Source organism: Magnolia sinica, chromosome 16 (assembly GCF_029962835.1).
Source record: "Magnolia sinica isolate HGM2019 chromosome 16, MsV1, whole genome shotgun sequence".
NCBI lineage: Eukaryota > Viridiplantae > Streptophyta > Magnoliopsida > Magnoliales > Magnoliaceae > Magnolia > Magnolia sinica.
In genome coordinates, this window is record NC_080588.1 from 68391410 (window position 1) to 68407867 (window position 16458).

Sequence of the window (16458 nt, forward strand, 5' to 3'; positions counted from 1 at the left end):
AGAACCAAATCTTAGGTGGACCACACCACAGGAAAGAGTGGTGATTGAATGTCCACCTTTAAAAAGTTCTTAGGGCCACATTAAATGCCCGACGTAACGTTTCCTTCTCATCCAACCCGTTGATAAGTTCAACCATTCCTGGATGAAGAGAGAAATATAAAGATCAGATTGATCCAAAACTTTTGTGGCCCAAAAAATCTTTTTAATGGTCATTCACCACTGTTTCCAGTTGTGTGGTCCACTTCAGATTTTTATCTATTAATTTTTGGGATCACCCCCTAAAATGATATGAGAAAACGGATGGACGGCATAGATTTACAAAAAGCTCATCAAGTTGGCCGGGTAATGCCCGCTAAGTTGTTATCCGGGTAACACCTAATCCGCTCCCGGTCTTGTTTTGAACAAGGATGATTGAAGGGTTGTAAATGGCCTGGACCCATCTCATCTTTTACCGGGTTGGGTTCGGGCCTGGGCCACATGTACCAATGGACCTGAGCACATTTTAATAGATCATGGTCCAGTTTTTGTTTAGATACTGGGTCCAGTTCGGGTATGCCATTTTGGACCCATCGGGTCTAGATGTGGTCAGTTGGATCTATCATCTGGGACTGTTGGTCAAGATCATCGGGCTGGCAATCGATCTGTTTCCCAATCACCCAACATATCCGGCGGGAGAAAATGGAACTCAAAAGTAGGCTGTTTTATCCTATTAATTTTTATTTTTTATTTTTATAATACAAATATCTGATTATTTTATCACCCAACTTCTATGATCTGACATGGACCATATCCATATTCCTACTCAGCTAATAATATTTATAACTAAAATATTAAATATTAATTTTATAGAAAAATGCTCCCCTACTCTCAGATTGAGTTTGTATAAGTTGAAGGCCATAAAAAGATAAGAAAAAAGTCCAAAAGAACATAATAAAAAGTTTATACTAGAGTTATAACAGAATAAAATGATTAAAAAGAATTCACGTAGCCAACTCCAATTAGTTAGGATAATGTTTAAATGATGACTATGATGTTGCTCATAAAGCTACATGAGCTACTGTCCTTCTAGTTGCATTTGTCACTTAGTCCAATTGATCTGAATTCCCTATTAAGTCTATATCACATTTTATGACCAAGAATCATATTGCTTAGATGATCCAATCTACACTTGATTTATCCTTATTTTTATAGCCATAGACCCTTTTTCCGAGCGATGGGATGGTTAGGATTGCCTAAAAAGTGATTCTTTAGAATCATAAGCACTCCACGGTAGGCTCCAAGAATTAGAAATAAATTGATCAAAGTGTTGACTGGACCTATTTTGTGAAAATGATCTCAACCGTCCAAATTAAATACTAAAATTCAGATAGGTACAATTATTAGATTATTGTGATATTTGTACGGTAGCTCATTAAACCTTCTTTTCAATTAATATACAGTCTAGATCAAGCAATCGGGCTATGCGCATCCCAATGCAACTTGGGGCTCAAGGCATTTCTTAATTTTAAATATTGACTACCGTTAACATGGGTGAGGAGGTTGATATGATATTCAATGATAATTGACTTTATTTTATAAAAGTCCATAAATTTTTATTTTAACCTTTTAGGATTTGTGGCCTTATTTTTTTTAGCGCACACACCCACACACGCCACAATGGGTACTTAAACCCATGACCTTAGTGTTAAAACTCTTGTGAGTCTATGACTAAGTCATGGGTAAGGACCCTTGTGGTTTCACATTAGGTAATTTTGTTAGGAAAATGTATATATTTTATCAGTTGATTATGTATTATATATATCATGAAAATGTGATTTTTCCTAGTAAATTGCTAATTTTATTAGATATTTACCTTATTTTTCACATTTGTTAATTAAATGTAGTAGGAGTTTGAATGCCCAACTATTCGTCTTCTATCCATCCTATATGGATGATATTTGTATTTGACTTATATTTGATTATTCAACTATTTGCCTTATGTCCCATTTATGAATCAGTATTTATATTTGATACCAAGTTGGATATCGAATATAGATATTGCAATGTTTGATTGTTTCCAACCCATTTACAAACCTACTCATCCCTAATTAATTCTAGTAGTTATGTATTTTTCAGAAAAACAAATTAAAAAGTTATTTTTTGAAAATGAGCATGTGTGTATAGAGAGAGAGAGAGAGAGCAATTATCTCAAAAATATTTATACAGAATAGTCCTAATAAGAAACTTAGGTAGGTTTTTTGGAGCTCTATTATATGCGCTTTGCACTTGACATGTGCTCTTGGTTTAGATCCACGAGTCAGGGTGCAATTAAGGAGCAAACCAAGTCCTTGCTATAGTGTTAGTTGGGTATATATACCAAACATATGATTATACACACCGCATAGACGATACATATTGTACTTATAGTTGGATTGACTAAAATTTGGATGGTATATATATATATATATATATATATATATAAAATTGTGTAACCATCTCTACCAAAAATAAATAAATAATAATAACAGTTAAAAGAAAGTATATTCATTCATGACAAAATGACTATTGTATGTAAAAAGGTTACAGATATCTTAAAGAGGCACATGAACTAGTCTCCATCAATGATACCCTCGTAATTTAAAGCTGCAGCACCAAGATCAGATGGATCCTGCTCGAGAGTTGAACATAGCACTTTCTGATTCAAGAGTGGATGACCAACCTAAAGGAAAAGGTGGAAGGACAAAAAGGAAAAACCAGAGACATTAAGAATGTCTCCGCAAATTACTATTCGACAACTCTCTCGTGTGGACAATGGCCCGCAGCAGAAGGTTTACAAAAGATTCCTATAAGGTCTATATATCTTAGACATTACAATATAAATAAACATAACAATAGCCTGGTGTTTCGAAGATTGTTTGCCTTCTCATTTATTTATTTTTACTTTTTGGAATATTCAGGGCAACAAATTTGCCTTATATTAACTATTCAAGTCAAAACTTAAAACTCATAAATCCATCATTTCTTTTAAAAATTTTCTTGTTTTCTCTACAGTGTGCTACTTCAATTATCAACGTTCAATATATTAATTGAGGCCCATTCAAATATTCACTTTGCACAGGTGATACTATTGATAGAAAGCTTTGATATGGGCCCCATGCACCAAATATGGAGCAGAACCGTGTATCTGGTGACCGCCAGTTGGATGGTTAAGATTTTTCGAAGATGGGTGGCCATCCGGAATATAGCTCATAATATCAACGGTTTGGACTAGTGAACCATAACAACATTGAAATTGAAGAGGGTTCATGAAACAGCATTGCATCTAAGAGAACCCGTTTAAACACCACGAGTATATAAGTGAGCCTGTTCACAGATCCATCTGGTGAGCGAGCTCCGGGTCCGACCATCAGGCCCGAGTCGGATTATTTAGCTCATCGCCTGAGCTCTCCCCGAATCATGTCCTCACCCAACACAGGGTGGCCCTGACCGTGGGCCCCACCTTGATGTATTTCTTATAAATCTAAGCTGTCCATCTATTTTTCCGTATACTTTTAGGGCATGACTCATGAGACCACACTACAGGAAATGGTGGTGATTGAGTGGGCCACATGAGTTTTGGATCAAGCTGATATTTGTCTTATCCCTTCATCCGGGTATTTATGACCTTGTGAACAAGTTGGATGGAAAATAAATATTAGGGTGGGGCCTTGGGAAAATTTTAATGGTGGGCGTGCAATCATCACTATTTCCTATCATGGGGTGCACCTGAGATATGGATCTGCTTTATTTTTGGGCTCATGCCCTAAATTGAGCTAGCAAAACTAATGGACGGCGTGGATATGCAAGAAATACATCAAGGTGGGCCCCACGGTCAGGACCGCACCTAATCTGCTCCCATTTGCGTAGTGGTACTTTACGGCCCCGATTGACCATGACTAGAATGTCCCTGACAAGGTTTCAAGACTCGGACGGGCCTCGTGTGACTCGTCCGAGTTGACTCAGACCTGGTCAAACCCAACCAAATTCAACACTGTGAGTCAGATTTCAAAAATGATAATAGGGGTGACTCGGCCCGAGTCATGACCGAAATCGGGTCTGAATAAATCTGGGCGAGTCTCCAGTCTTAAAAAAACTAGACCCGAACCAGAAAGGACGCAAACTCGGGTCTCCTTTTTTTTAGGACGTGGACCGGGATCCGGGTGCTAGTTGGGGTACCCATTGGGCCTTTGGACCTCATATTCTGGTGTGTTTGAGTTGGGTCCATGGCAAACAACTGAATCTACATGGTTGGGCTCACTTGATTGGAAGGATTGAATCACACACGTGTGGCTTAGAAACCCTCGTTGGGCCCACATGGTGGATTGGGATGGTTCTACCTGTCGGTCATTCACTGATTAAAGAGACTCGGTGACTCTTGAGCTGAGTCATGACTATCCGAGTCGAGGTGAATTGGACCCTATTGGGCCTAGTCAAGGACGACAAAGCCAGGTAACTAGTGGTATTAAACCAGAACAGGTCCAAGTGAGTTTGACTCAGCCCGGATGAGTCACAGAGTCGTCTGAGCCTTGAAACCATTGTCCTTCGGATGCAAGCCCAATTTTAACATGATTGGACCTAAAATCAGGCCCAAGCTCAACCCATGGGCCTCTACGCTCGTCCTCAACTCAACCCACCGGCATGTCACTTGTTCATCTAAAAGATGTAATATGTAGGTCACACCACAGGGATTTCCAGGAGCGAAAATTCGGATGGTCCACTCATTAAGCATGCTATACCGTAGGTGTCAATGGACGGTCGTCGCTGTCGATGTTGTAACAAGTAGAGTTGTACACAAGTTGAGTTAGATCTGTCAGCTCACTCAACACGACTCGGAAAAGCTTGACTCGCCTTGACTCGAAACTGGATTCGAACTGAGTCAAGCTAGTTTTTGAAGCTCGAAAAAATTTCGAGCCGAGTTCGAGCTTGCTTGAGATCAACTTGACCTGGCTCGAACCCCAAATCGAATCGGCTTGGTGAGTCGGTTATTTTGATCTTTAAAAAAAAAAAAAAAAAAATTTTAACACACGCACACACACCCCACACTCGCGCTAGTGGAATTTCACCAACTATGGATACTCAAAACCTTGAACGGGTGTTGAAACTCTTGAGAGTCTACCACCTGAGCAAGAGTACGGATCCTGGTTATTTTGATCTTGATGTTGCTTACTGAGTATTTGATAAAACGACTCGACGAAGTGTTGTTTTTTAAATTATTCTTATAGTAGGGTATTCTTAAAATGAGCATTTGAAGGAAGATTGAAGAAACAAATCCCTATAAAATAAAATAAAAAAAACTTTACATTATAAGACTGCTCTTATATTTTAATCTTGATGCTACTTGCCATGTGTTTGATGAAATGCCTACAAAATGCTATTACTATTTTTCATTAAAAGTGTGAGAGATTGAAGATGCATTCTATGCACTTGAAAAAAATGCCTCACAAGCTCGAACTAACCTAAGCTATTGACTGAACTAAGTTGAGCTGGCTAGTCAGACTTGAGGATTCGAGCCGAGCATGAGTTGGGGTTGGCTGTTGGTCAAGCTATGCCAAGATCAACTCACATACTACTATATTGTTGTTGGTGTCATCATTATGGTCGGACATGGATTGCTTGAGACAACCGAGGGTAGGAAGCTCTTGCGTTCGGAAGCTAGGTGGGACCCACCATGATGTTTGCGAGAAATCCACTTTGAACATCCGTTTTCCTATCATATATTAGGACATAAGGAAAAAAGAAAAAGAAAAGAAGAAGAGGCTGATGCAAAACTCAAGCGGCCCACACGACAGGAAACAGTGGGCATTGAGCGCTCACAGTTAGAACATTCATGCGGCCACAATTTTCGTATCCTGCTAATATTTTTGTGTTTTCAGTTCACCCCAGTGGAAATGACCTTATTAACAGTTTGGATGGCACATTAACATGAAGGTAGGATCTAGAAAGGTTTCACCAGTAGGCATTTTCCTTCCCACTGTTTCCTGTGTGGCCCAATTGAGTTTTGGATAAATGATCTCATGTCCTAACATGAGCTGGTAAAATGAATGGATGGGGTGGATTTCTCGCAAATATCACAGTAGGCCCCACCGAACTTCTGACCACAGGAACTTCCTATGCTTACAGGCAATCTGCATGAGTCGATCCTAGCCATCAATTAGGGTCAGCTACATAAATCCTGTTACGCCATTCTACTCTATCAATGGACAATCGGCCGACGATCTAACTTGATGCACGTGTGGCCCACTAAATGAGTGGATTGACCTTATTTTTACGTTGTGGACCCATATGTATAGCTCAGATGTTCCACGCAAGTGACACGTTGGCATAATAGAAAACATTACTGATGAATGTTTACACTCAAAGCCAAATACATAGGAATGAGGGAGTTGTTTGATACTCTGTCAAAGCTTGATATGCAGGCACTAAAAAAAATGTACAGTCGGCTCAACCGAGGAAACTATACTCATGATTGCTTTCAAAGCCCGACAATCAGATACCATGGACAGTCCTGACCTCGTCTCTACTGGATACCGCTTTGTTAAAGGACCAGCGAATAATTTTAGCCGTACGATGACTGTGATGCGGATTGCCCTATGCGAATTGGGTGGTGACCCTGCCACCACTGATATACGTGGTGTCAGGGAAATGTGGGGTCTACTGTGATATATGTGTTTTATCCGTGCCGTCCATCCATTTTGCCGGCTCAATTTTAGGCCATGAGCCCAAAATCGAAGCATATCAAAAACTCAAATGGACCACACCACAAGGAAAATTGGGGATTGAATACCTACCATTGAAAACTTCCTGAGGCAGGGGGCCACACATGTTTTGGATCAAACTGATATTTGAATTTTCCCTTCATTCAGCTCCATGATGACCTAATGAACAGGTTGGAAGACAAATAAACATCATTACAAGAGAGAGGCAGGTTTCAACAGTGGATGTTATTATCCAAGCTTGTCCTACAAGGTCCACTTGAGCTTTGGATCTCCTTCAACTTTGGGCCTACATCTTCAAATGAGTTGCAAAGCCAACAAACAACATGAATAAAACAATTATGACACGATGGACCTACAAAATCCTGACACTACGGAGGTTGATGGTGGTTAGGTGGTCACCACATAATCCAAGTGACCTTGATATCGCAATGCAATAAAAATAAATAACTTACTTAATTGTGTTTGGATGGGAGAAAATGAAATGCATTAAAAATTCAAATATTCTATTTAGATGAGAGTAACTTGGAAGAATTAGAATGCATTGTAATTTTTCGATATATTCGTAGGAACATGTGATACTCCAAGTCAATTTTAATATTCCAAATTAGTGTATATATATAATATTTAACGGAATGATTGTAATAAAACTTATTGAAATGTATACTTTAGCCAAAAATGAGAAAATTTTGAGGCTTGAATAGGCTATAAAAATAAGGATCACAAACAAGCATCTTGCCAATAATTTTTTAACCATCCATTAAATGGTTTTGATCATTCTATTGATGTGATTTTAGTGATGTAACTGATAATTAAATTGTTTCAGAGTATCATTAATATGTCACATATGTAGCAATATGTGCATACTGGTACCTTTATTTATTAGTATGACTCCGCAAGGGAGCTCAAAATGGCATTTTACCCTCATTTACTTCGCGCCCTCTTTCATATGGATGATTTCATTTACATAAACATTTACTCCATTTTATTTTATTTTCATACATTTACTCCAAATAAATACACATTGAATGCCATTTACCTTTATTTACTCTCAATTGCCTACAAATGTAGGTATCCAATAATAAGAGTAAATTTGTTATTTTATATATAAAAATCTTTCATTTTCATTGCAAGCACATAAATAATAAGTATGCACGTAACAACTTTTCTCAATAGTTGGTTCCTACAACCAGTTGCAAGCACCACATTGCAATGGTTGTTTTCCCTCGTGATGCAACTTGGCATTGACCCAATATAACATTAAGCTCGGACTGTGGTGTTTGTGTCATATACATTTTATTCATACGTTTTGCCCGGTTATAAGATATGAGGCCAAATACAAGATATTTAAAACTTAAGTAAGCCAAACCACAAGAAACTTTAAAAATCAAGAGCATATTTGGATTACTAATTATCACCATATATATATATATATATATATATATATATATATATATATATATATATATATATATGGGAAAAGGTACACATGTGCATATGATAAAGTCAATGGTCTGGATCGATAAGAAACAGCCAGGAATTGTACAAAACAGGTTTATATGATAAAATGGGGTGGAGCATGCTATTTATGCACTTGCAGCCACGTCATTTTCAAGGCCATAAAATGGCACAACAACGTCCCAGTGTAGACACGTGCAAATTGCAGAAATGTTATTTTCTATCGTGAAAATCACACAAAGTACATTTACCTATGAGGGACACATGTGCATTCAATGTAGACCGTTGGTTGTCAGTTTCATAGCCAGCTATTTCTTCGTACATGATCCTCACCTGACAAATGGAGCGCCTTGGGACCAAGGACGGGCACCATGGTTACCGGACTCGGATTCGGCAGTAACACTTCCAGTACGGACATCGGTGCTGCAAAAGATCTGTGTGTCCCACCATGTGCTATGTGTTTCTGGGGCTGTACATGAACCAAGTAAGCTCTCTCAACTCGGCTCGTAAAAGCCCGATTTGACTCTGTTCGAAATTGAGATTGAGTCGAGCTGAGCTGATTTTTTGAGCTCGAAAAAATTTCAAACTGAGTTTGAGCTTGCCAGAGATCGAACCCGAACTCGAATCGAACCTGGATCAAACCAGTTCAAGAGTCGGTTACTTTGATATTGATGTTGCTCACCAAGTGTTCGATGAAATGACTTAATGAAGTGTCGGGTGGTGGTAAGGAAACAATTACCATTTTTTCTTGATTTTGACCTTACCTACAAGAAGGGGTGTACATTGAGTCGAACCGAGTCGAGCTAGCCTCAACTTGACTCGGCTCGGCCACTAGCTAACCTTGGCTCGAACTCGGCTCGGCTCGGTCCTCGAGCCTGATTGGCTAGTTCGGCTCAGTTCGGTCAGCAGCTTGGGCCAATTCGAGCCAAGATCGATTCAAGTTCGCCATTGTAGCATTTTCACAAACACGTGGACTGCACCTTTAAAATCTCACTGTATTTGATACAATAGCAATGATTTTACAGGTATTTTATCAAACACCTTCTAAGTAACATAAAAATCAAGAAAAAAAAGGGTATAAGTTTCATATACATACCTTCCTTGCCACCAGCGACACTTCGTTTAGTCATTTCATCAAACACTTGGTGAGCAACATCAATATCAAAGTAACCGAGTCACCGAATTGGTTCGATTCGAGCTGGGTTCGATCCGAGTCGAGCTGCGGCTAGCTTGAACTTGGCTCGAACTTATTTTCGAGCTCAAAAAATCAGCTCGAGTCGGCTCGAACTCAACTTTGAACCGAGTCGAATCGAGCTTTTTTAACTCGAGTTGAGCGAGCTAGCTCGGTTTGTGTACACTTCTACGTACAAGGTGTTTGATGAAATACCTGTAAACAGCTGCTACTGTTTTACATATAGTAAGAAATTGAAAGTGTACTTCATGTATTTGTGAAAATGCCGCACAGGCTCGATCTTGGTTCGAACTCAGCTCGAACTGGCCCGATCCGCTGATTGAACAAGCTGAGCTGGCTAGTCAGGCTCAAGGACTGAGCTAAGCCGAGTTCGAGTTGGGGTCAGCTAGTGGCCGATGGGAAAATGGATGGACGGTGTGGATAGAACACATACACCACAGTGGGACCCACAATTTTTTATTTTTTTTTGGACAACCAACTTTGGTCTTGGAGGGATCGGTACTGAATCCTAGTCGGTGGTTCCCCACCGCAAACGTTCAGATCCTCCGCCGGTGCCACGTGGACAAGTGTGGTGCCGCATTACTGGCACTTGAAGATGGGTCATGTGGCATTTGCGTTAGTCAGTTTTTACGTCAGGTTGGGCATAAAGTATATCCAAATACATGGTGTGGTCCACTTGAGATTTATTTATATATTCACTTTAAAGTAACTGGCGGATTTTAATATAAAGATAAAATCTTGGATTACATCTAAAATCCTTTCTAGAGTTGCATGTGTACCAAGTGTGTCGCTAGATTATTAATCTATTAAGCACATTGCTTAATGATGATATTCCAAAACAATTAGATTATCAATTGCATCGCTATGATTACTTTAATATGATGATATGTGCCATCCAAAGACTATCCATATAAATCAACAAGTAAAAGTCATTTGTTAGTTATGTGATTTTGTGCCTGTGACGAGACTTCAAATTTCATTATTTTCTAGCAAAGTATATATTTTAACTGCTTAGTACAACCATTGTGTCAAACATTACATACATATATTGATTAGAGATATTAAAGTTAATTTAGTAATTTAATTCAAACTTATATAAATATACCATATGTAAATACTTTTGAGTTACAAGCATTCTGAATTCAAGATGACAAACACAATAGGAGGATTTCAAAACCAGGAGTTTCAATTCTACGGGATTCAGAATCTAAGTGTACTTAATCACGACCCCAAACATGGCCATAGTTTTAAGTAATGAGCTTTCAAGGTAAGCCTTAACAAGTCACCGTCCTTGGCTGGGTATCTACACTAGTCTTCAAGAAGTTTTCAACATTAGGCCCTGTTTGTTAAATCCGAAGTCTAAAGATTGAATCTGAAATCTGAAATCAAAAATTTTGTTTGGCTGAAGTTTGAAATTTAAGTACTGAATTTGAAATAAACCCATCTTAACAAACATATTAAATATCTGAAATATATTAATTTGACACATTTGCCCCTATCTCCTGTTTGGAAATGTTTTACATTATAAAGAAATTATTTTTTATTAAATGAAAATAAAATCATTATATTTAATTCAAATGAACTAAAATACTTAATAGAAAACTAAAATATCATTATTCATAAAAAAATAGATTAAGAAAATCACCACAATAGGATCCAGGAACATAAATTGTATACTGTTGATGGACGGTGCTGTGTTGCCCCCACCATGATATGTGTTTTATCCACATCATTTGTCTATTTTTTTTAGATGTGGACCATGCTATAGGAAACAGTGGTGATTGAATGCCCACCATTAAAAACTTCCTAGTGACTTCAAAAGTTTTGAATGAGGCAGATATTTGTGTTTACCCTTAGTCAACAGGTTGGATGGTAAATAAACATTACAACAGGCCTTTGGAAGTTCTTAACTGAACGTTGAATCACCACTGTTTTCTTATGGTGTGGTCCACTTAGATTTGGATGTCTCATTTTTGGGCTCGTGCCATAAAATGATTTGGAAAAATAGTTAGACAGCGTATATAAAACATATATATCATGGTGGGCCACATAGCACCGTCCAGTAGCCACCAAGCTGCTATGCAATCCGCTCCTGGATCCGAGATCCACCGAACCCGCACCATCCAGGAAGCAGATTGCGTGGTGTGCTCGTGTCGATGTCACCAACTTATGTGAGCTACTCCATAATGTATGTGTTGTATCCATACCGTACATTAATTTGGCGACATCATTTTAAGACAAAACAAAACATGAGGCAGATATAAAGCTCAAGTGGACCACAAAACAGAAAGCAGTGGGACAATAATTCCTACCGTTGAAACATTCTTATGGCCCACCATTATGTTTATTTGTCATCCAACTTGTTCACAAGGTCACAAAGACAAGGATTAAGGGAAAAAAAAAACAAATATCAGATTGATTTAAAACTCCTGTAGTCCTAAGAAGTTTTCAATGGAAGACCTTCAATCCCCTGCTTTCTATGGTATGGTCTACTTGAGCTTTACATCTGCTTCAGTTTTTGGGCTCATATCTGTTAAAATGTGCGAACAGTGTGGATATAACACAGAGACCATGGTATAGTCTAAAAAAACTTGGGACATTAACAAACTGGGTCCTTCCTCTTGCTCTGGTGGTAGACTCTTTGAGTTTCAACACCTGGTCAACGGTTCGAGCACCAATAGGTGGTGAAAACCTACTACGGCCTGAGTGTGTGGCGGTGTGTGTGATGTCTTACGTGTGTTAGAAATAAAAAAGGTCATCAACGCAGTCAGTTTCCCAAATCCTATTTGGGAGGGTACTACCAACCGCGACAACATGGATTCTCCTGTAAGGGGTTTGGTGTGGCCTACCTTGATATATATGTTTTATCCACACCATCCATCCATTTTTTTTACACCATTTTAGAGCATAAAATAAAAAACGAAGTAGATCTAAGGCTCATTGGGCCACGCTACCATTAAAAACTTCTTAGAGCTACAGAAGACTTTGATCAATATGATATTTGTGTTTTCCCTTCATCCAGTTCCTTTTGACCTTATGAAAAGATTAGATAACAAATAAACCTCACAGTGGATCCTAAGAAGGTTTCAAAGATAATTATTCAATTCCCCTTCTCGCCTGGTCCACTTGAGCTTTGAATGTGCCTCATTTTTAGGGCTAATGCTCAAGAATGATTTAGAAAAGTTGATGTACGGTATGGATCTAACACATAAATCATGCCGGGCAATTTTAGAAGGAAAAATTAAGTTGTGTATTAGAGACATAATATCTTTTGCAATTTCCAAGGGCAATTTTAGAAGGAAAAAGTTTTGATTTCAAAATAATTGGCGAGCGCATTCTCCATTCCCTGTTAAGCCAGACCTCCTTGGTAGAAAGTACTCCGTGAAAATGATGGATTTTTTTTTGAATTCAGAGTTAACAAGCAAAGCTTAATGTTAAGTTAATTTTTTCAGTGTTAACAACCATGCCCTTAATTTAACTCTTCATTGTTTTCTCTTGTGTGGTTTGCTTGAGCTTTCGATGTGTTTTAATTTTTTACTGAAAAACAAATAAACTGCATAGATAAAACATGTACATTATGGTGGGCCTTAAAGAATTTACTCACCACGCTGACACACAATCCAGATGGACAGGTAGGATCTCATGAAAGTTCTAACCATGCGGTGCTCAGTGGGCGAAAATGACGTAGGAAAGGTACTACGCGCAGTTAGGGGTGTACATCGAGTTGAGCTGGCCTCAGCTCGACTGGGCTTAGCCAGTAGCTGACCTCAGCTCGAACTCGGCTCGGTCCTCAAGCCTGATTGGATAGATCGGCTCGATTCGATTAGCAGCTGGGGCCAGCTCGAGCCAAGATCGAGCTGAGTTCACCATTATAGCATTTTCACAAGCACCTTGACTGCACCTTCAAAATCTCACTATATTTGAGACACCAGCGATGGTTTTACGGGTATTTTATCAAACACCTTCTAAGCAACATAAAAATCAAGCAAATAAGAGTGTTGGTTTCATATACATACCTTCCTTGCCACTAGCCACTTTTCTTTGAGTTATTTCATCAAACACTTGGTGAGCAAATCGATACAAAGTGACCGAGTCACCGAATTGATTCGATCCGAGTTCAATTCGAGCTGGATTTGATCCAAGTTGAGCCGAGTTGGGGCCAGCTCGAAATCAATTCGAACTCATTTTCGAGCTCAAAAAATCACGAACCAGGTCGAATCAAGCTTTTTCGAGTCCAGTCGAACGAGCTGTACAGCCCTATGCGCAGTAGGCTGGCGCGGTTCATAGGCAATCACTCGAAGCTATATAAGTGGCATGATATTTCCAAATCAAACCGTTCAAATATTGTGGACCCTACCGTAAAGGTCATCACAGGTTGAACAATCTGAATCTGACATCTGGTTCGTGGAGTACTTTCTCTGATTTCTTTGAATGAGGACCGTTAGTTACTTTTAATTCCAAACGTCCGTTAGATGTCCACCGATCGGCTGGCGGGGTTATGAAGTTAGTCTAGACTATGGTCGTGGATGCATCTAATGCGCGGGTCACAATGTGGACAGTTGATTTGAGTTGCTCGGGCGCTGCTAGTATTGTTATTGGACGCCAGTGATGCTACTCGTCCAATGTTTCAAAATTCACGCGTGTAACTATTTGTCAACTGTTGGACGCTTCTGTATAATACCGTCCATTTGAAGGCCACTGATCAGATGAACAGGATCATCTTATAGATTCCTATTTTAAATAATTCTCCATCTGCGGTATGGAAAAGTAGATGGACGGTCCTGCTTAATATATCTGCATGCCACATGTGATGCGGAGAGATGGCTCTACACGCGCGCAGATTCGGTCACGTGGGGACCTGATCTTAGGTAGGGCCCACCTCAATGTATGTGTTTCATATCGGCACCTTCCATCCGTTTTTGCAGCTAATTTTAGGGAATCAGCCAAAAAAATGAACTAGATCCAAATCTCAATTGGACCACACAATAGGAAACAGGTGATTAACCATTAAAATCCTTTTGTGTGGGCCACAAAAGTTTTGAATTAAGAAAACGTTTGTGTTTCCTCTTCATCTAGATTCTTGTGACATTATCAGCAGTTGGATAACAAATAAACATTATGGTGGACCGTAGAAAGTTTTTAGTGGTAGGCATTCAATGATCACTGTTTCTCTGGTGTAGTTAACCTGAGATTTGGATCTGATTATTTTTTAGTCCTATGCCATAAATGATCTAGAGAAATGGACGGACGGTGTGGATATACAACTTATACATCAAAGTGGGCCCCACAGCAGACCCGACTGAATCCGCACCCGATCTGCACATGCCGGTTGGCTCTACTTATATCGACGCCTCTTTTGGGCGCGGATAGCGCGGTGTACCCAACATCAGGGAGCTACCCGGTGTAAGGACTCCGTAAGGCGTACTATGATGTATGTGTATTATCCACGCCGTCCAAACATTTTTTCAGATTATTTTAGGCCAACATAAAAAATATTTAAGCATATGAAAACCTCAAGTGGACCACACCACAGAAAACGGTGGAGATAGTGAAATCCACGGTTGAAACCATCCTAAAGCCAACAGTGATGGTTATCTGTCATTCAACCCGTTCATAGGGTAACATATACCTAGATGAAAGGAAAACACAAATATCAACAAGATTCAAAACTTATGTGGCCCCAAAAAGTTTTCAATGCTAAGCATTTAATCTCCATTGTTTCCTGTGTTGTGGCCCACTTGAGCTTTTTCTATGCTTCAATATTTGGAAGATAGCCTAAAATGATCTAGAAAAACGGATGGACGGTATGGATAAAATTCATAAATTACACGGTGGCTCCACAGAATCCTTACACCACGTAACGACGTAGTGTTGGGTTCGCCATGTAATCCGCGTTCGATTCCTCGCATCAAATGGGAAAGATGATACGGTAGATACAGAAGAACCGTGATATGGTACAGCCATCTCTCCACAGAACACGTGACATGCTGATGTATAGATCGGGTCCACTCATATGTTGCACAGGGATGGATGGCTCATGTTTTAAAAATAAGATCATGATACAATCCTATTTATATTTTCGTTTTCCACCGTCAAATTAATGGACCCAATTCAGATGGATATTATTGTCCAATAGAAGAGATTTTTGAGAAATAGACCATCCATGCTAGGTACCCGCATAAGAACGGTCCTGATTTACCTATGAACCTGCCACGTGTCCTGTGCAGAGATGGCTATGATGTCTAATGGTTCTTCCCGCGCCACCATATCATCTCCCATCAAATGGACCCGCCTATTATTAAATGGTCCAAAATGACCCTGGCAAAAAGAGAAGAAGGGATAAGAGCTGGGACCCACAGCTTTTAAAGCGTTGTGATCAGAAGAGAGGGTGGGGGACAATCAAGCGATAGTCGTACGGTGATTCAGTACTTTTTACGCTTTTAAATACCATGAAGGGTCAAAAAGAGATTCCTTTCCCGATTTAAATTGTTTTTAAAAAAAAATCTTAATTTTTTATTTTTTTCATTTTTCGAAATCCGTCTGATCTCCCGCTTTTTTGAAGGGAATAAGTACTAAGATTCATCCCTTCCAAAAAGAATGTATTACTACGAGGAATTACCATATGGTTCGAAGCAATGGATTGCGTCCGAACCCGGCCGGACAATAAACCGTCCGACCAGAGGTCCTGTGGGTCCCACTATGATTTATCTATTTATCCACGCCTTCCATCCATTTTATCGGATCATTTTAAGGTATAAGCTCGAAAATAAAGCAGATCCAACGATAAATTGGATCACACCAGATATTGAGCTTGCACAAAGCATTAAGTGCAAGAGTCATCTCTGTTGTGGTTTACTTGAGTGTTGGATATGCTTCATTTTTAGTTTATAATCTTAAAATGAAATGAGAAAATTGATGAACCGCTTGGATAAACAGATATAACACAGTGGCCCGCACAGGAGCTCTGGTCGGACAGGGGTTCGGACGCAATCCACTTTCTATATGGTTCTGATGCATCAGCACGTGAATCGAGTCCTGGTGCGTAAATTCGAGCTGCGTGGGCCCACCCATGATGTT